At 40.4% G+C, this 14,680-nt stretch overlaps 1 pseudogene; it reads left to right on the forward strand.

Annotated features, from left to right (window-relative positions):
* Positions 1–1,788: 1,788 nt before the first annotated feature.
* Positions 1,789–14,202, forward strand: LOC101054042 (centrosomal protein of 57 kDa-like; annotated as a pseudogene).
* The last annotated feature ends 478 nt before the right edge of the window (positions 14,203–14,680 follow it).

The raw sequence follows: 14,680 nt of genomic DNA on the forward strand, positions 1-14,680 counted from the left end.
ACCCACCTCAGCCTCCCAAAGTTCTGGGAATACAGGAGTGAGCCACTGCACCCAGCCTATTTCTGATCAAATATTTCACTGAGCTGTTATTCTGCAAGATGACATCCTCATGGAATTCATATTCTAGAGGATTTTAGAGATTATTTTAAAATACTTTCTTTTTATAGTCCAGATTAGGAAACCAAGGGGAAGACATGACAAATAATTTGCTTGTCATCACAGAGCTAGCGCAGAAGCACAGCTAAACCAAAACCACAGCTGAAACCTAGGTCTCCTGGACTGAACCTTCCCCAGCCCCTACCCATGACACAAGTCCAGCAAAGAAAGACCTGAGGGGTACTGGTGATGACTGATGGCCGCTCTGCCTCAGGCTAAAGGTAGAAGTCTATCTCAGGTGGGCGGAGATTTTCCTTTCTTCCTTTGACCTTGGGCAAAGTGATATGCCATGCTCTGCAGCAACAGAGACTTCAGGAAGCCCACACACGTCAAGTGGCCAAAGCAGACCAGTGTCAGCTGAGGGGGAAATCAGAGGGACTTCCCCCAAGTCCTTCCTGTCAAAGAAAGAAGCATGAGAGACCTCTATGAGGGTGAAAACAACAGTAGGGACTAGTCCAGACTGGGTACCTGTCTCACTGGTGTGGCTGCTGCCCCTTGGGTTTTACCCCAGAACACTGGGTTCTGTCCTGTCTGGTCAGTACTAGAAAGTTGGGGTTCAAAGCTGTGCTCACAGCTTCAAGCAAGTCCTAGGCCAAGGTTCAGTCCAACGAGCACCAGGGTCCTCTCACTGGCGGCAGGTAGGAAGTGATAGATGTTGGCTGATAACCTGGAGGCCAGCGACATGGCGAGACCACTTCTGACTCCCTCATTTCCCAAATCTGACACTGCATCAGCCCCACGTGGGCTCACTTAGACACGCTCACCACTGTTAAGGTACCACTGGGGGCTTCCTACTGACCGAATGCCTTTAAATAAACATCTTTCAAATGTTCCCTCCCATTATGAGAGGAAGGCAGTAATAAGATGGTAGTAAAATAGAATCTTGATAATCTTGATAGATTTACAACTTTTATGTGAGAAGAAGAAATGGGAAGTTGATGAGTGAGCGTTTGGAGAGCCAGTGAGTGAGTGTGTGTGTGTGTGTGTGTGTATATATATATATATATATATATATATATATATATATAACTTTTCTGGGCCCCATAACCTTCTCACTTGGATTCCTGCTGAACTGCAAATTTAGAGCTGCTATGTAGGTTAGTCTGGTGATTCGCTGTTGGTTCCTGGGTGTCAGACATACAGCTGTGACAAGCTGTCATCATCTTGTGTTTATGATGGATTGTGGATTTCTTAAGACTGAGGCCTATGCCTTTTTTTTTTTTTTAATTTTTTTTAAATTGAGGCAGTGTCCCACTCTGTAACTCAGGCTGGAGTGCAGTGGTGCAATCATGGCTCACTGTGGCCTCAACTTCCAAGGCTCAAGTGATCCTCCCACCTCATGTTTTGATTTTTTTTGTGGAGATGAGGTCTCACTATGTTGCCCAGGCTGGTCTCGAACTCCTGGGCACAAGCAATCCATCCACCCTGGCCTTCTAAAGTGCTGGGATTACAGGCATGAGTCACTGCACTTGTTTTTAAATTTATTTTTTAAAATTTAAGTTTACATTTTATTGAACTGTAATATGTATCCAGAAAAGAGTGCAAACCCTTAGTGCAGCAGGAGGGTGTGCATGTACATAAAGGACACCCCCCACCCTCCACCCACCGCACCCAGGGCCTAGATCAGGAAGCATGGAGAGTGGCAGGAACTCCCCAGGGCTTATCTCCAGCCGCCACTTCTCCTCATCCTCCTACCGGCGTAACCAGCGTCTGCACTTCTCACACTGTAGATTAGCTTTGCGTCTGGGAGTCATATTTGTATGCCAGAAGTAATACTTGATTTTTAAATCTTATGAATTGCTAAAAGCAAATTGTCCTTCAGAGAGTACACAATAGTTCAGTTTTAAATTCTGTAGTCTTGAGTTTTACCTAAAAAAGTTGGATGACTTCAATTTATCTTATTGATAACTTTAATTTTTCCTTCTTACTTTGAAATAATTTCAGTCTTAAAGAAAACTGGCAAGAATAGTATAATAATGACTTTGTTTCCCCCAACTGTTGGAGAGGAAATTATTGGCATGATGCCACATCACTTTAATATTGGAGTGTATCATTCCTGCACCCAAGGACATTCTTCTATATAACAATGATACAACTACCCAAATCAGAAAAGTCTTAATAACATGAATACATTACTAACATCAAACTTGTAGACGCCATTCAAGTTTCCCCACCTGTTGCAATGAATGTGATTATCACAGAGGTCTAGGATTGAGCTCTGCATTTGGTTGTTGTGCCTCTTTAATCCTTTTCAGAGTGGGGGAGTTCTCAGGCTCTCCTTCATTCTATGACCTTCACACTGTATTCAATTACCGTTATTTTGTGGAATGGCCCTTAATTTGAGTTTGTCTCATATTTCCTCAGAATTAGAGTCAGATAATGCTTTTTGTTTTTGAAATTGTCAATAAGACAATTTCAGTTTGTCTTATTGATGATGATGTTCACTTTGATCTCTTAAGAGGTGTCTGCCAGTCTTCCTTACTGTAAAATTATTATTATTTTTTATAATTAGTAAGTATTTTATGGAAGGTAGTTTGAGACTATTTAAATATCCCATTCTGGCTGGGCACAATGGCTCATCCCTGTAATCCCAGCTCTTTCTGAGGCCGAGGAGGGTGGATCATTTGAGGCCAGGAGTTTGAGACCAACCTGGGCAACATGGTGAACCCCTCCATCTCTACTAAAAATACAAAGTTTAGCTGGGTGTAGTGGTGCATGCCTATAGTCCCAGCTGTTCAGGAGGCTGAGGTGGAAGAATCACTTGGGCATGAGAAGTTGAGGCCACAGTGATCCAGCTACTGCACTTCAGCCTAGGTGAGAGGAGTGAGACCCTGTCTCAAAAAAAAAAATTATACCATTTTGCATTAAATTCACCCATTAGTTTTAGTATCCACTGATATTTCTTGTCTGAAATGATATTATTATGGTGGTTGCCAAGTAGCGATTTTTTAATTTAATTATCAATTCTGCATTTAATTAGTTGGCATTCTAAGGAAAAGCTTTCTTCCTTATTAATCAACTATTTGTATTAGTATGGACACTCAGTGGTAGCTGTAGCCAGGTCAGTGTTGATGAGTCGAAGTCTATGTTGCTGAGTCTTTGCATAACCTCTATGCCTGCCACCATAGCCACCTTGTTTATAAGCCCACTGGGTGATGACAGGGGTCGCTGGGGAAAGAGGCTGACTGGTATCCACAGAACAGGTCACCTTATCCATTTGATTATTAAAATACTACTCTGCTATGGTCACCCTTTGGTGAACATTCACATGGACACAAATATGTTCACATTTTTTTGTCCATACAGAGAAGTCTGTTAATAGACTGCTTCTTTAAACATCTTTGTCATCAATTTTCTAACATCGTTTTTCAAGTCACTGACCTTTCAGCTAAACCACTGGCCATAGCTCATGAACAAATGCATACTTCTATGTCTGGCCATTTCTCCTCCCAAGCAAAGTGGACAGTGAGTTGCATTGCTTGAAGTTCCAAAACTGGGGACATAACCACAGAATGGGTTCAAGGACCCACTGAAATAGTTCAGGGCCCACTATGAGATGAATGTGAGCTAAACTCTACTGATCACCTGACTTTCATAATCCGCTACTCTGGTTGGAGGGCCACAGTGACATTTGGGTCTCCTGGAATTAGTGTCAGTTCAGAGCCAGGGTCTAGTAGTTCTGAAAAGGTCTGATTATTTCCTTTTCCCCATTGTAGAGTTACTCTGGTATAAAGTCATAGGTCCCTTTGGGTAAGGCAGGGAGGTGTATTAACTCAACTTTTAAGTAGTGAATACGATTCTTCTTCAAAGGGACCTGACCTCCCCTTCAATCAAGGAATTGTAAATGATCTTGTCTGGAAATTGATTGGGAGGCTTTGGCTCTCTGTTTTTATGATACAAGTTAGATTTTTTTCACTTAACCGAGAACTTTTCTGCTTCTCCAAATCAGCTAAGAATTTACTAGGTTTATTACCTATTTTACTTCTAGAAACACTGTGATCAGCCAGCCATTGCTGTAGGTTTATGAGTCAGACTATTCAGCATGCGGCTGTGACTCTGCTGTCCATGGTGGCAACCACGCCCACCTTGTCTTTGACAGTTAAGTGTTGCTGCTTGGCCTCTGCCATCCAGGATCCAGTTCCTCTCATTGCATATAACTTTCAACTCTGTGACTGCACTTTCCATTGTGAGGTGTGGCCTGCAGAGAAGAGCAATCACAAGGCTCTTGGGATGCTAGGGCTCCTCTCACAAATTCATTTCTCATAATACTGGTGAAAGGTCTATCTTCTGGACCCTCCCCATATGAATGAGCTGCCCTTAGATGACAAATCCACTCTAAGTTTTCAATTTCCCTAAACCCTTGAATCTCTTCCTCTACATTAAACCAATGCAGATGTGATATAGAAATTAATTCACTGTGGGCCAACTTTTGGTCCATGTTTCAGCCGATCAACAAAAATGTAGAGCCCTTTCTGACTCCTTGAACTCAACACTTAATGCAGAATTTATGCTTAGTGAGCCCATATCAATAAACTTGATTGGATTAAACTTTATGTTCCTGTGTCCATTTCCCCAAACCTTATTTTTTTGTATTGAGGCAGGGTCTTACTCTGTTGCCCAGGCTGGAGTGCAGTGGCATGAACATAGCTTCCTGCAGCCTTGACCTCCCAGGCTCTGATGACTCTCCTGCCTCAGCCTCCTGAGTAGCTGGGACCACAGATAGGTGTCATCATGCTGGCTAATTTTTAAAATTTTTTCATAGGGATGGGGTCTCACTTTGTTGCCCAGCCTGGTCTCACATTCCTGGGATCTAGTGATCCTTCTGCATCAGCCTCCCGGAGTGCTGGGATTACAGGCGTTAGCCACCGTGCTTGGCTTCAAACCTTTAATTTGCATTTCCACTCTGTTCCCCAGATTTATGACTGTATAAATGAGAAAACTCACATAGTTGTTTTGGAGTGTAGCACACCTCCTCTTGGGTCACACATCTTTGTACCTCACCTTTCAGGGCCTGCTGGGACAAATCTAGTTATAAGTGTACAAGCAAAGAGAGGTGGTAAAGGTAGGTCCTGAGGTGAATCAGCAGTCTTCAAAGCAGTTGCCTGGGGTGGGGACATAACAACTTCGTAGGAAATTCAGGGTTAATCCCTTTGGATAGGGTGGAGAGGCCACTCCCACTGGGGTGAGTAAGTGCTGCCACTGGTTGTTGGGAGGCCACTTGTACTGCAGGTGGGAAGGCTGTGCTGCTGTGGGGTGGGGGAGCCTCTTCTACTGGCAATGATCTCACTTAACATGATCAGTTTCAGGAAGGAATCTCTTAACTCAACCTGTCTTTAAAAAACATGAGTGTATTCCCCCGTCTTAGTCCACCTGTGCTTCTATAACGAAACCTACTACTGGGTAGCTTATAAATAATAGAAATTTGGTACCTTGAATGCTGTGTCCTCACATGGAGGACAGGCTGTCCATTCCCTCCAGCCTTTTTATAAGGTATTAGTCCCATCCAAGATGGTAGAGCCCTCATTGCCTAATCACCTCCTAAAGGTTCCATCTTTTAATACTGTTGCATTGGAGATTCAGTTTCAACATGAATTTTGAAGGGAATACAAACATGTAAGTCATAGCATTTCATTGCTGGTTCTCCAAAATTCATTGCCATCTTACATACAAAATACCTTCATTCCTTCCCAATAGCTCAAATGTCTTAACTCATTCCAGCACCAATACAAAAGTCTAAAGTCCAGATTCTCATCTAAGTATCATCAATATCAAACAAGGCTGAGAATCAAAGGTGTGTTTCATTCTGAGGCAAATTTCTTTCCAGTTGTAAACCTGTGAAATCAAACAAGTTACGTGTTTCCAAAATACAAGTAGGACAGACATTTCCATTTCCAAGGAAAGAGATAGGAGAGAAGGGAAGAGTAATAGATCCCAAATAAGTTGAAAACCCAATGAGACAAACTTTAAATCTTGAGGCTTGAGAATAGTCATTGACTCCATATCCTGCCTTCTGGACACACTAGGGTGGGGGTTGGGCTCCCAAGGCTTCAGGCAGCTCCATCCCATAACTTCACAGGGTGCAGCCCACACAGCTGCTCTCAGGATTTGGAGTCAGGTGCCTGCAGCTCTCTCAGGCTGATGTTGCAATGCTGATGGCTCTGTGGGTCTCAGGGGCAGGCCTGATCCCACTAAGCATTGCCTCATTGGGGGCTCTCTGTAGTGGCCCCAACCCCATGGTTCTCTGGACATTGACCTAATGGGACTCTGCTGTGGCCCCACTCCCATGACTCAACTAGGCATGGCCTTAATAAGGGCTCTCTGCAGTGGCTCTGACCCCACAACTTTACTGGGCATTGCCTTGATGGGGGATTGCTGTGGTAGCCATTCTCTGCCTGGGTATGAGGCTTTCTGAGGCATCCTTTTAAATCTTGGTGGAGGTAGCTATGCCTCCACAGCTCTTGCACTCCGTGCACTTTTAGAGTTGACATGATGGAGCAGTTCCTCACACCCTTTAGCATGCAGTAAATATTTATTCAGTGAATGAATGAATGCACTGAAAGCCAGTTATGTGTAAGCAGTGCCAAATGCATCAACTCGTTTCTTCTCCCTTTGATGTACATTAAGTAGCTAGTATCCCCACTCCTACCAGAAAATGGGGGGTAAAGAGGTTGATGATAATGGTCATGATTATGATAACAACATAACTTGTCATCTGCAATCTTTCTACTATGTGCCAGTTGATTTAATATCACCTCATTAAATGCTTAAATTAGTCCTGAGTGGTAGGCATTTTGATCCTCATTTTATACAATTGGAAACGCAGTTCTGAAGGGGCAAATAACTTGCTTATGACGACATAGCTGGGAAGTGATTGAACGAGGACTTGAGTTTCTGACCCTGTGGTCCCGGTCCCTGGTTTTCTCCACAGTTGCCTCTTTGAAGCATCTGTTTTAACGCTGTTGATCTGGAAAAAAATTGATCTACAGTATGATTAAATTGCTTGGTTCGATGTCGGAATTCAAGATTTTCCTATTCAGAGCATTGTTCCATTCTTCCTGAAAATAACTGGTTTAATGTTCGAACAGTTATTCCAAAAACCACACTGTCTCTTACCAGAATTTGAAAAGGGAGTGACGTAACGTCACCATTGTGAATGAATGAAGCCCAAGCTATACAAACCAAAGACAGACAAATCAGATTTTTTGTTTTTGCTCTCCTTTTTGTTTGTTAGTATGAAAATGTAAAACTTTAAAAATGTTAATTAATCTGGGTTTAAACGATTCCTCACTGAAGAAGCTATTCATGAAACTTGGTGGGTCTCCTACCTCTACTCAATAAACATTACTGATGTAAAGTCCTATTTCTCTGTACTGAACAATGCACCTTTATTTATGTAGATAGAGTTTTTTTAGCCTCAGCACCCTATTGCTGTTTTGGGCAGAGAATTCTTTGTTGTGTCAGCGTGTATAAGATGTTTGGCAACACTGTAAGATGTTTAGTTACGTCCTTGGCTTCTCCTCACTAGCAGCTAATTAGATCCCCCCTCTCCTGACCTCCTGCACCTAGTAATTGGAATGACGAGATTTCATCCCCCAACCTATGTTAGGGATAACTAAGATGAAAGCATGAAACAGTGTCACATAGGGATCCCAAGCAGCATACCAGACCTTAAGTTTGTATTTTAAAAAGATAATTGCCTCTGAAAAGATGCGGAATCTGCAGTTGCTCACTTCTTAGTTTGGAGACACTTTTTTTTCCTCTTGTGAAAACAGTAAATCCCTTAGAATGGTGCCCCACACATATTAAGGCCTTGATAAGTGCTAGCTATTACAATCATGAAGGAGTGGTGCGTGGTGGCTCTGAGGGTAGGTGATATGGTAGATATGACATAGTCCAGGTGGGCAGGGAAGGGTCCACCTCAGGAGATGCTGATCACTGCGGGATGTAAAAACGAACAAGAATCGGTCAGGTATTTGAAAAGGAACACTGTAGGTTAAAAGTCCTAGCCCTAGCTGCACACTGGAATCCCCTGGGGGAGACTTTTCAATATGCATGCCTGGGGTCCCAGGGATTCTGATTTAGTAGGCTTGGGGCCCAGGCATAGGTATTCATAAAACATCCCTAGAAGGTTCTATTGGATAGTCAGTGTTGAGAACCACCATGTAGGAAAGTACTCATTGAGGGAGGAGTGCATGCAGGAGAAACAGAAAGCCAGAGGGACCAAGCACAGAGAGGGTTGGCTTCCGTCATCTGAGATGCTGAAGAGACAGGTGGAGGTCAACGAGGCAGACCCTCATAGGCCACATTAGGGTTTTGTTTCATTGGGGAATTGTGGGACAGTTCTGATGATCCTTTTCCCTGAGTCTCCTCCTAAGCAGGGTCTTATGTTCAGATGCAGATTTTCCATGAAGTTAAAGAAGCTTGAACTTCAGGGTCCTTCATGGCGTGAGCTCCTTAGAGGGACACTGGCAGTGGGTTCACATGATCTTATGTTTTTGCAAAATGTGCAAAAAGAAGATATTTTTGCTCTATAAGATCCATGACTCTTAACACCACAACGTCTCCTCTGTCAAAAGTCCTTTCTGTTGGTGGGGTTGGAAGTGGGCATTTTTGGGAGGTTAAGTTGAGGATTCATTTAATTTAGGTTTAGTGGGAGGTGTTTATGTATTTTACTGTCATTTCCATGTGTACTGAATTATTACTGCATGTTCTTGCATAGGAATCGTTTCTAGAAAATGGAATCCTCTGTGCTGATTCATCTGGCACAGTAACACAAAGAGATTGGTTTGGAGGCTGTACTGTCAGATGAATGTATGCTATGGTAAAATATACAAATGTTGATCCATGGAAGGGAACAGGAAATGAACTAGCCGGAAGCTAGTCTGTGGAAAGTCTTTGCAGTTGTGAGAGTGTGGAATTGTAGCAAAGGGTTTAGTTCTTGGAATGATTCAGGTCTCAGAAATGCCCACTGTTAACATTATCCTAACATGAAGGGAAGTGTGATGGAGAAGTCAGTATGGAAAGACACAGTGTTGTTAAACGTTTGTGGTAAAATTATCTTACTTTTCCAAATTGGATACAGGGATAATCATGTGTACTCATGCTGTGGCCCCTCCCAGGGGCTTAGAAGTAGCCTCTGTAAAGCGAGGGCCCACAATACAGAGATCTTGAAAATGGCAATTCTCTTATGTTGGGAATTTGTTTGTTAGGAAGCCTATATAGTTATACTGCATCATATCGTTTTCAAAGAAAATTGTGTAAAATCAAATTGATGAGAATTCTTGTGTTTATAGGACTATATGTATTTTAAGTTTTAATTTTTGTGCATACACAGTGTATCTATTTGTCGGTTGCATGAGATATTTTGATACAGGCATACAGTGCATGGTAATCACATCTGGGTAAATAGGGTATCCATGACCTCGAGTATTCATCCTTTTTATTTCACATAATTCAATTATACTCCTTTGGTTATTTTAGACTGAACAATTAAATTATTTTTTACTGTATTTTCCCTGTGGTGCTATCAAATACTGGGTCTTATTTGTTTTTTTCTAACTCTTTTTTTGTACCCATTAGCCATCCCCCTTTCTCCTTCAACCTTTGCCCCCTGGGCTTCCCTCCCCAGCCTCTGGTAACCATCCTTCCACTCTATCTCCATGAATTCAATTATTTTAATTTTTAGCTCCCACAGATAAGTGAGAACATGCAATGTTTGTCCTTCTGTGCCTGGCTTATTTCACTTCCATCTGTGTTGTTGCAAATGACAGGATTTCATTCTTTTTTAATGGCCAAATAGTACTCCATTGTGGATATGTATTAATACCACATCTTCTTTATCCATTCATCTGTTGATAGACATTAGGTGGCTTCTAAATCTTGACTATTGTGAATGGTGCTGCAACAAACACGGGGATGCAGATATCTCTTCTATATACTCATTTTATTTATTCTGGGTGTATACTAGGAGTTGCATTGCTGGATCATATTGTAGCTCAATTTTTAGTGTTTTGAGGAACCTCTAAACTGTCTTCCATAATGGTTTTACTAAATTACATTCCCACCAATAGTGTATGAGGGTTCTCTTTTCTTCACATCCTTGCCAGCATTTGCTATTGCCTGTATAAGATGTAAGTCATAAGCAGTATTACAAATAAGGCATCTACATATGTATAAACTTGCATATCTTATGCATACCAATATACTATGCAAGATCTTAGTGTATTTGATGAACCTTGTCCTGACGAAGTTTGGTGGTTCCATATGAGAGATCATGCAGATCATACCCCAAAACATTTAACCCAAGACCTAGTTATGTCATTAATAGAGAGAGGTAAATTTCATCAGAAGTAATGATCAACTCTTAGCATGTTTGATGATTAAATTAATTAAGAATTAATTAGTCAAACATAACTAGAAAATAAATTTCTTACTGATTTGACACAAAATAGAAACAGAAAATAATTTAAAACTCACAAAATGCTGCTACAATAAAGACACTTACGACAAATCAGTTAATGAATGATCTTAATGAATGATGGTTTAAGATTACTCACTCTACAAGAAACTTGAAGTGCCCTGAAATTTTACAGTTCACATATGAAAGACACTTGATAGAATTTTTCCTCATTATAGGACAATGATCGTAAACATTTTGCATGTCATTACCAATAATGAATTTTGAAGAAAAAAAAAACTTTTGACGCAGTCAATAATAAAAAACGTATTTCCATATATGCTGCTAGAGGAAACACCAAATAATGTTTCCTCTGCAGAAAATGATACTACAAATTCTTGTTCAAGAGCATCCAGCCAAAAAGTCTTAAGAAAAGCAACAGCAGAGCTATATTTTCTGCTCTGAAAATAACTTTTATTAAAGTTGTTATTTTTCTGGATTATGTCATTGTTGTGTTTGTCAGCTTGTGTTGTTTTCTTTTTTGCCAAGTCACTTCTCACCTGAGAATGAGGCATTCTATTTTCTTTTTTTCTGAGACAGTGTCTCACTCTGTTTTCCAGGCTGGAGTGCAGTGGCGCCATCATAGCTCACTACAGCCTCCATTCCTGGGCTCAGCCTCCTGAGTAGCTGGGGTTAGAGGCATGAGCCGCTGTGCCCTGCTTGTTAGCTTTCTTGAACTTATTTTTTTTTTGTAATTTCTTTTTCTAAATATTTAATTTTATATTCTTAATTTTACATTTTTTTCCTTAAAATTGTGTAATTAAAATCACAGCTTATATAAACTTGACTCCCGCCCTGCCTGATATGACATTTAGATCCCCTTGAACAGTTAGTGGTATAATAGTGATGTGATGTTGCCATTTCCCTCTATTTGTTGTAGAGTGGGAGAGACCAAAGAATACTGAACACTGTTTTTTCACACTTTAAAGCAATATGATTAGTCTAATTGTAATGCAATCCTGATTGAATAACAAAATACATGCAACATAGTTTCAACTCTCTTAAGTATTTTTGTTGATTTTTTTTTAATTACAAAGATAGTGCAAACTATTAAAACATTGAAATAATACAGAAGTGACATAGTGAAAATACCACCCAGTTCCCCAGAGGAAACCATTGCTTATTATTTGGTGTGAGTTTTTCCACCACACATTTTCTATGCATATACAAATTTATATCTGTGAATATATATGTGTGTATCTATATACATATATCCCAACATATATGTATGCATGTCTATTTAAAGTTAAAAAATAAACTTATAACAAAAACAAGATGATAAAATACAATTTTTTAATCTTTTTATTTCTTTGAACAATATGTTATGAACCCTATTCCACATCAATACATATATATACCTATTCTTCTTGAGAAATGCAAAATGTAGATCTAGTATAATTAAGTGAATCCCCTGTAGACATTTAGAATATTTTTACTCTTTCCTTATTATCAACAATGCTAAGCTGAAATCCTCAAAAAAAATATATATGTATATATATATATATGTATATATATATATATGTATATATATATATATATACATATATATATATATATATATATATATTTTTTTTTTTTTTTTTTCTTTTTCTGAGACGGAGTTTCGCTCTTGTTACCCAGGCTGGATTGCAATGGCGCGATCTTGGCTCACCACAACCTCCACCTCCTGGGTTCATGCAATTCTCCTGCCTCAGCCTCCTGAGTAGCTGGGATTACAGACACTCGCCACCATGCCCAGCTAATTTTTTGTATTTTTAGTAGAGACGGGGTTTCACCATGTTGACCAGGATGGTCTTGATCTCGACCTCGTGATCCACCCGCCTCGGCCTCCCAAAGTGCTGGGATTACAGGCTTGAGCCACCGCACCCGGCCCAAAAACATCTTTGTACACATTCATGAGTGTTTCTGGAGATCAGAGTCCTAGGAATTAAATTTCTGGATCAAAGGTTTGGGGCTTAAACATTTCTATTTATTACCAAATTGTCCTTCAAAAAATGGTTGGCTTTCACATGGTCACAAAATTTATGATTAAGGCCAGATTGAGTTATATGGTTGTCCCCAACAGACTTAAAAGTGGCATGGGTGTGTGGCAGGGGTTTCTAAACCCAGCACTAGCATTTTCCCCCTTTCCATGAGGGTTTCAGCTTAGAGTACCCCCTGGTGGGCAGCTCCTGAGTTGTGAAGGAGAATATGAGAACTCAGATCTTCTCGGACCTGTAGAGGCTCCCTGGGTGGCGTTGGTCAATGCTGCTTCTGGTTCTCAGTTCTTGAACATCTTAGCCGAATCATCAAGGCCTCAAGGAAGTATGGTTCACCATTCTTCATCTTATCAGATGTAGTATATCCATCTGATAAGCCTTTCCTTAATAATGATTTATGACACTCCCCAAATAAGCCTACACTTGCCTATCCAGAAAGCAACAGCAGAGGCAGAGCTATATTTTCTGCTCTTAAGAATCTTCAAGGTAAGATTTGATGCTTAGAACTTGAGGATTCAGCAGAAGAAAGTGTGAAAACCTTGTCCAGAGAAACAACTCAATCCAAGAAAGTACAGAATGAAGAGATAGAGGAAAGGGAGAATTCAAAGAATGAGGCATCAAAGCACAATCAAGAACTGACATCTCAGTTTTTAGCTGCAGAAAATAAATGTAATCTTTTAGAAAAACAATGGGAATACATGTGAAATATGATAAAGCATGTGTGATGGAGAGGACATGTGTCTTAGAGAAACAGGTTTCCCTAGAAAGAGAACGACAACACGATCAAAGACATGTTTGGAGCCAACATGAAAACCTGGATCTTCTTGAATAGGAGTATAACAAACTTACCCTTGCAGAAAAAAAAAATGCAAGAGTTGGAAGCAAAACTCTTTGAAGAAGAACAGGAAAGGAAACACATACAAACTAAGGCAGCTGAGTTACAGAATGGTCTAGAAACAAATAGGCTTACCTTTAAAGATAAGGCAAGTCCATATGCTCCCAGTGCAAGAAGGATTTTTAAAAAGGTCAAAACCACCAGAAAAATTAAGTTTTAGGAACGATTTTGGTACACCAGTAGATTAAGTTTGAGTGATATGCCATTTGTAGCTGAAGTCCACAAGTCCTGGCCATGCTGGCTGCCAACATTCAGCTTGTCTTGCATTGCACCTAATGAAGCAACACAGTGAAGCTTTGTGCAGTTGTCAGTAGTGTTCCTTTGGCAAAGCAAGCATCTTCACGACGTGTTAAAAGCAAGAAATCAGCAAAGCCTCCCACCTGTGACAGAACTAATAAGGGGTTGTGAGAAGTCTTACAGACTTTACAGGATGGATTTGGACATAGGAGGTTTGATCACCAGTAGTTTGCAAAACTTATGCAGGAGTTGCCAACTATTGAACTGAAAGATGACTTAGAGCGTGAATTGGAGGCATTAGTGGGAAGGGTGGAGGCAAAAGCCAACTAAATAACTAAAGTTTGAAAATACCAAGCCTAGCCAGAGAAACAGAAGGTAGAAAAGCAGAAGAATTAAAAGCTACCAAAAAGACTCTGGATAAAGACGGAAACAGCAACAGCCATTCTTCCGGACTACAAATAAGAAGGTATACAGTATGAATGCAATATGAATTGTACACACAACTGTCATCATGTTGATGTGAATCATAATTTCAGCTAGATGAAGCCGTGTTTGTCACTGAGGTCAATAAAGCACTTTTTAAAACAAGAAAACACTGAAACTTTCCTTAACAGCCTATTAACAAAGGCTTTCTTTGTTATAAACTCTTAAAATTGCATTTCTAAATAGGACTTGAATGTATTGATGATGAGAAAAAAACTAGTATTTAGGTATTTAACTTATCTGCCATTCTCATCCTTACACAGAAATTAAGCCAAAGAAGACTGAATTTCCTCATGGCATGTGATAAAATACTCCAAGAGTGCAAATGGACGTGTTAGCCACCTGTCAGAGGCATTCCTTTGTATGGCCCTCTTAGAATTGATCGAGACTAAGTTCTAGGATTGTATCCAGACATCCAGCATGAATTGTCATGGCTCCCTAGGCACTAGGCATGTGAAACTTTTCTACAGTTAG

The sequence above is a fragment of the Saimiri boliviensis genome, chromosome 19, assembly GCF_048565385.1.
Source record: "Saimiri boliviensis isolate mSaiBol1 chromosome 19, mSaiBol1.pri, whole genome shotgun sequence".
In the NCBI taxonomy this organism is placed as follows: Eukaryota; Metazoa; Chordata; class Mammalia; order Primates; family Cebidae; genus Saimiri; species Saimiri boliviensis.